We start from the raw sequence: 7,612 nt of genomic DNA, 5'->3' as shown, positions 1-7,612 counted from the left end.
GATATATTGCTAGCAGTATGGCAGTCATTTGATTAATCAAAAGTTTTTGGTTCTAATCCCCAATAAAGGCCATTAATACTTCTGTCAACTTTAGGCTGAATTCTCTCTGGGAATAAATGGAGAATCCAGAAGACTGTATTGGCAAGACTCTAAAAAGGAGCAGCATAATTATGAATACAGTAGATAGGAGCTAGTAGTCAAAACCTCCCAGGATGATCTCACCTATAGCAGAATACAAGGGAGCTATAAAGATATGATGGATGAATCAAACAGCCAGAGTTTACCCAAATTTGAAACATCCATGTCAAGTGGATTTATTAATTATCATGCTTCTATACTGGAACAAGACGCTTTAGCAGTAATGGTCTAGCAGTGATAACAGCTTTGTTTTTGGCAGATAATACTGCATGTATTGTATATTTGTTTCAGTAGCATTCCATTGAGAAATGTAGCTAAGGTCAGCATATTTAATTTGGCTTTGTGGTTATTACAACATACAGTAACATGCTAGAATTTTATGTGTATCCAGGTCTGTTAAACATTTTATTTTTATTGTTCTGTTTCTGAAAAGAACTTGAAATGAGACATAAGGAAGATTGCACCCCAAGGATTTTTCATGCAGTAGAAAATACATTTTTTATATTTATAAATCAGGTTCAATAAACAGATACCCTGATGGCAGCTTAAGAAAGTGTAAACATACTATATAATAACTACAATAGCTTTAACAACTATTAAGATAAAAAACATGCAAAACTGAGAAACATACTGTAGTGTCCTTATAAATAACTAATACAAAATGCTCATATTCAAATGTCTGCCTCTTTAGTGCCATGCTTCTGACTCAAGTTCACATCAATAAATGTTTCCAAATACCATTCAGAAACTTGTTTCCTGTGTAGAATTGTTTATATAATGTTACTTGGCTGCCACAAGAATTCACTATACGCAAGAGCTCACATCTATTAATGTAAGTAGCACTACTGTTAGGGCTTATGTAATGGATATAGCAAGCTAACAAAGTCAAGAGCATCTCTCTGTGAAATACTAAACACATACAAAAATACATGCATTTAAGATGCTTGTGAGATGCACGTAAAAAGGATTATACATTTGATTTAGCTTTCAATAACAAAGTCATTGTGGATTTCCTTGAAAGGAGTGATAAAAGCATTACAAATATTAAGAAATGCATGTACTACATTGCATACCATGATGACATGCATTTCAGATGCATAGTGCTTGACAGAAATGGAATTAAATTGATCTAAAACTTGTTGAACAGAACAAGCAGCGTTCTTAAAAAGAACGGCTCGTGTACCTGTCCTGTCAGATTCCATTGTTAATAACCACAGTGCATTTGAATAGCTTTAAAACTGTTTATCAAACACACTTTGATTCTAAATGATAATCAAGCATGTGCACAAGCCCTAAACCACCGGGATGCTTGCCCATTGGTTTTACATTTACATGTAAATTTACAGTACATTAAACAAAGCAATCTGTCATCTGTCTTCATTGTCTACCTTTCCTGGACAAGGATTAGCGATGATTGGCTGATATGGATGAGTGCACCTTTCAGTTTAAATGTTGTGTTACTCTTTAGATATGAATTGAATTAGAACAGTTATACATACTCATCATATATAGGTATGGCTTAAAAGCAAATGGAAACATTCATGAAATTAAAGCACATGCCTCACTTAAAAAAAAAAAAAAGCCCAAGTAAAGCCATTAAATATTGCGATGCCTGCTTATTATGATACACCATTAAAAATAAATGTCTCATCTGAAGTACTAGTGTAATGTAAAGCCTCACAAAGGTTTTCTAGAATAAATAAAACATGGATCCCTGCCTTGGCCCTCAAAATCTGGATCTATCTAAAGTAGAACTGTACATTTTCATTCATCCTTTAGGTTTATAAAACCTATTTAGCCATTTTTTTTTACTTGTGTAGTGTTACCGAAAAAAAATAGCACCTTTGCCTAGTTGAAGCTCCGACAAGCAAATACTCGCTGCTTCTTGTGGTATTCTAGAAATATAGGTCTTGCTGTATTACATGTTTTTGGTGGTGGTTCTAACGGAACATCATGTACACTGTACTACTCAAATTAATAACACAAGCAGGTAAATTATTGTGCAACAAAGGCGTGTAGTATTAAGACGAATATGTAAGCACAAACACGTGAAACAACAGCAGATTAGAAGAAAAGGTAATATGCATGCAGAGTTTACAAACCGTGTCTTTAGGGTGGCCCAATAAGTAGAAATATGGGGACCCATGCTTGTCACTTTTCATGCACATGGAGAGACTGGAAGAAGGTGCCATTCCTAAAGGAAGGGGAGGAACAGCCTAGGACCAATCATTAGAATTAACAGAACAGTGACACAAAGATATAGAACTGTTAGCAAAGAATTCTTAGTAGATTAGCAAAGTTACAGAAATGTTTCTAACATGAAAAGAGTTACTTGTATTATAAGGCATGCACATAAAATATTAGTTAAAGCTAAGCCCTACCAATACATATGCAACCTTCTACATCACATGGCATCTGGCATTATAAATATACTCAAAATATGTTGGATACTGTGCATTTGTACCAAGCCAGAGGGTCACATGTCCTGCCTAGCTGCTAGACCAGTCCCTGCAGCCTTTCTCCCCCTCAGCGGTCTAAGTGTATTATATGTGAGGATGCTGAGGCACATTCCATCCCCAGAGCAAAGAAAGAGAGAGACTGCAAGGAACGGTCTAGCAGCCAGGCGGGACCGAGGTCTGGGTGAATATATCTTTGTTATTTTAGACCCTAGACCAAATCAAGCACTTAACCATTGCAGTGTGGGGATAGTCCCACTGCAAGGGTTTAGTTTTATTCTGCTTTAAAGGATAGGTTTCATTTCACAATAAATGCTAACATTTACTCTCCCTTTACAATTTCCCCAATCTAAATACAAGTCCATATATTTACTGGCCTGCCTGTACTGGGCCAGAGCAGGGTGTGGGTTGTACAGTATTTCTAGCGTATTTTGATAGGTTGACAGTACACTGTTCCCAGCTGTAGTAAACAATGGCTAACCTGGAGACCTACACTGGACTCCACATTTGCACCATATTTCAGAAGTTCTTGGGGACACAAGGCAATGTAAACACTGCCTGGCAGGCTAGGAAGTAAAAAAAATATAGTAGAATCCATCAGAGGTCTATTATGGGGGATTATGTATTTGTTTTCGAAAACAGCATTTTCCCTTTAAAAATAAGGTCAAATATACAGTGAATTTGGACCTTTTATATAACATTAAATAATTCATGATGTACAATTTCTTTACTGAAGTGCAAATGTTACATACCTAATGAAGACACATTTAACCATTGCTCAATTTACGTATATTGATGGTAGTTAAACATTGTAGAGGTGCACCTTCAGTCTGTGTTTCAATACAAGGCACACAAATTAAAATGGCCTTGTTAGAAGTTATAGCAAGCAGATGTGGCTATAGTAACAAGCACTTCCATAACACATAGGGGTGTATTTATTTTCCAGTTGAAACATAAGGAAAGAAGAATCTGAGTTCACCCTAGAATGGGTTTCAAAGGCATGCCACCCTTCTGTGCGTATTCTTGTAAAGGACCTGCTGCCTTGGGGAAGGTGAGGGGGAATAATTAACTTTAGAGCAACAGAAAAATAGCCAAAAACTAATAATGATCTGGATTCATAACGCTTATTTACAATGAATCATTAAAATATGAAGATTAAATTGAAGATTTCCTTGTAATTTGAGAAAATAAACTTTACCAGGTCAAGTTTGCATGCACATACATACATTATATAATTCCAAGGAAAGCAATATTCATCAGTCATGAATCCATCTAGATAAAAACATACCCCTATTTGTGCAACTTATTGTTTTTTTTATTAAGAGAACCCAAAGGCTCATCACCACAGGCATCATGTAAGTTGAAGAAAATGATATTCATAGTTCCAGCATGAACACATATTACCCATCAAGGTAAAAGTAAATTGTCTATGAATATTAACACAACCAAAAGAAAAATCTCAACTGTTTTCAGACATAAAACGTACTCCCTTTACATAAAATAGTAGGAAAACTGAATATTGACCCACTTATATTAAAAACATTTATATATGCAAATTTAGATACGTTTTTGTTTACTCGCAACACTCTGCTCCATGAATGTAAAAGTATGTACATATTTATCAGTCTATAATATATAAAACTTTCATTAGCACTCGTGCACAGGAGGAGCATCCAGCAACCAGCATGTTGGCAGATTATCCTTGTGCTTTCTTCACACAGGAGTATCTTTGATACATGACAGTTGTATCTGGAGCAAAAGTCTTTGTGTCTGGCTTGTAGCTGGTTATATTTTGGTGGTCAGAAATATTGGCATAATAATTCAGTTGATAATAGGTATTAGCACTATAGCACTAATGATACTGGAGTTAAGGTTTGGGGCAAAAGTGCAGGTTCCATACTTCCAAATTAATAAAAGAAAAAAAAAGAAGAAAAAAAAGTACACTTGTCACAGGTACAGCTTTGGGGGCTGTGAACGCTGGTGTCCTTTTAAAAGCACCAGTTGTCTGTCTTTTATACTTTGAGTCAATGCAGTAGGAAATCAGTATTTTGGCAGTGGCTAGCAGGCTCTTGGCACTTCTCTGTACCCAGATACAGCAGATACTTATTGAAACCTTGGTTTGATAGCTCATTGATTCATTATGGACATTACCACTTACTTTTTGTGTGGTTGTTGGACTGGAAAATCAGTGAAAATCTTTTGAACAAGAAGCAGATATAACAGCAATAATGGTTTGGTTTAGTAGAGATAGGGATATCTCTACTAATGTATATTCCCCTCACTACCTGTCATCACCAGGGTAGGAAGTGAGGGGAAACCTTTTCAGTGGGCACTGACCGTAAATAAATGACAGAAGTTCTAACCTTTTCTTCTTTATCCAAAAATTTGAAAAACAAAGTTAGGACAATCATTTTCTTTTTTCTTCGGGGGGGAGGGGCGGGTGAAGTAGCTGGATTATATGACACTGACGTTATGCAATTTTTGCTGAAAGGGTTATTTTAAAAGAGTTAACAAAAGAGATTAAAAGAACTCTATTCAAAGCAAAATCACCAATGTTTTTTTTAGTGACCAGGTTATATAGCTCTCTGAAAAATAATCTATAGATAATGTAGTCTCAATTTCTGATGCTGATGGTAAAAAATATAGAAATAAGCTTAACTTCTAATCACACACACCTTGAATTTGTTGTCTATGCATACCGGGCTCTATGACACATAGCTAGATGGAGGCACTGCTGTGTCTGTGCCAATCTTTACCACTAACAGATGGCAATGACATGCAGAGGAAAAATATTCACTGAGCTCCTGAGAGCGACCCATTCTTTCAAATGTTTGTAGACGCAGTCTGCATGCCTAGGTGCTTGATTTTATACACATGTGGCCATGGAGGTGATTGGAACACCTGAATCCAATGATTTGGAGGGGTGTCCCAATACGTTTGGCAATATATAATGTTTACTACGTATGCCTGACTGTCAGAGGAATAGGGATCCCACAAAGCAGCAAAAAATGTAGCTTTTTTTGTTCACAATATGTGCAGCACTGCATCTAAATGTCAAATAAAGCAGGCATGTCTTGATCCCATGTTAGCTATATCTCCTCTCCATTAAACAATTCATTTCAACCCTCTCCTGCTGACATAAAAATAAACATTTCAGCATTAGTAGACATCAGCTGCTTTCAGGTGCATTCTGCCTGCACTCCTACTGACCTGCTTTGAGCTGCTTTTTTATTTCCCCTATTGAGTTTTTTTAGGGAGAAAAACAGTTCTGATACAGGCCCTAAATCAGGGGTCTGAAACTCTTTAGGACATAAACAGCCTCATGAAGTTTCAACCACCTAATCTATTTATCAACCACCTGTTCACCCCCAGTCATTTACTGACCCCCTTTTGAATTTATAGCCATTTTACGGATCCCTTGGATAGTCTTATCGACCCTTGGGGGTCAATATTAACTACTTTGGGGAACCATAAAATAAAGCACATTAAATAGAAATACTTGTGGAAGATGGAGTTGAGGTGGGGTGGGTTCAAGAAAACATGTACTGAAAGAATAATGGAGGCTGCCACTGCTGACTTCTCTTTTTGTAAATGCTAGCTGTCTGGATGATGATCCAAGGGCTTCGGCGCTTATGGAGGCTCTAATATGGATCAAATAAGCAGAGCAGGAGTCCTGACTTTCCTATGACATTTAATCTGCATGTTTGTTCCAGGCCAGTGATTTAGAAAGTACTGAACTCATAAACTGCTAGAGAACCTGCATTTTTACAAACTGGTTCGCAATGGCAGCCCCCATACTTCTCTCAATACAGGTTTCCTTTAAGGGATTGCATGGAGTTGGATTTTTATAAATATTTTATATTGAATACCAATCTTCAAGAGAAATTGGCACAATCCTTACCGTTATGTTGAAGCAGCTGCACATAGCTGACCCCATGACCCCAGCTGTCACTTAGGGTGGCGACAGGAAATGAGGGCCCTGTTTCCCTCACAAGAGTCAAGCTCTGCAGAGTTCTGCCATAGCATTCAATACAGTAGTTGCGGGGAGACCGCCTAACACAAAGAATACGGAATGTTTATGCCTGACCTCAGCTATAAGTGAATTCGGCATGTCTATTATACAGGAGCAGAAGTGCTCAGAGCCTGGAGGGACATCCTTATGCTGACCAGAAAGGGGTGCTGCTTAAGACAAAACTGTCACCTTGTCTGATGACAGAAACAGCTCTGTTTCCAAGTTTTATTCAAAGCTAAACTCCAAGCAGATATGAAGACACAAATGAATACATCTCTGTATTTATTAATACATCAGTAGGGCTCGTTCACAGCAGCACCAGTGTTGCCCAATGCATAGACAAGGTAATGTGCCTTCTGTCCTATTGCTTAAGTTAACATCAACATGCTGCTCTGGTGTGTGCTGAAATAAATTAGGACATTTACATTTTTGCGCAGCACATTCAGAGGTGCAACATTGCATCAGAACATGTTGCTGAGCATAGAGTTAAATAAAGTGTTAAAGTGACACTAAACACAGGAGTTAAATCTTAAAAATGCATTTAAGTACTTTTACTATTAATAAAAATGTATCTTATTTGTGTATCACTTAGCTGTAGATCCTCAAATAATCTATGAATTGGTGCTGACACTGTCCTTCCTTCTGGAGGGTGGCTACTTTTGTTCCGCATGGTCCCTGTGTGTGTTGTAAATTAGCCACCACTCCAAGCTCGCTACCATGATGGACTACAATCTCACATGATTGTGTTAATCGCAGGAGTAAGCTTGGGTGGTGGCTACTTTACAACACATACAGGGACCATGGGGAACAAAAGTAGCCACCCTCCAGAAGGAAGGACAGCGTCAGCATGAATTTAGAGAAGATTTGAGGATCTACAGCTGTACATTCAGCAGTACTTGAATGTATTTTTAAGATTTAACGCCTAAATTTAGTGTCACTTTAGGTTAAATAAACCTGCAGGTGACAAAAAAAAGTGGGGGGGGGGGGGAGCTTACCTACTGACGTC

At 37.5% G+C, this 7,612-nt stretch overlaps 1 protein-coding gene across 1 annotated transcript in view; it reads right to left on the bottom strand.

Annotated features, from left to right (window-relative positions):
• Positions 1 to 7,612, bottom strand: part of MAGI2 (membrane associated guanylate kinase, WW and PDZ domain containing 2) — a gene marked incomplete at its 5' end in the record, with an annotated part of 203,533 nt that overhangs the window by 26,065 nt on the left and 169,856 nt on the right. The window lies entirely within an intron of this gene.

The sequence above is a fragment of the Nanorana parkeri genome, unplaced genomic scaffold (genome assembly GCF_000935625.1).
Source record: "Nanorana parkeri isolate BGI_ZX_2015 unplaced genomic scaffold, ASM93562v1 scaffold454, whole genome shotgun sequence".
Classification (NCBI taxonomy): Eukaryota; Metazoa; Chordata; class Amphibia; order Anura; family Dicroglossidae; genus Nanorana; species Nanorana parkeri.
Note: the sequence above shows the minus strand (reverse complement) of the source record. Positions and strands in the feature narration are given on the sequence as shown.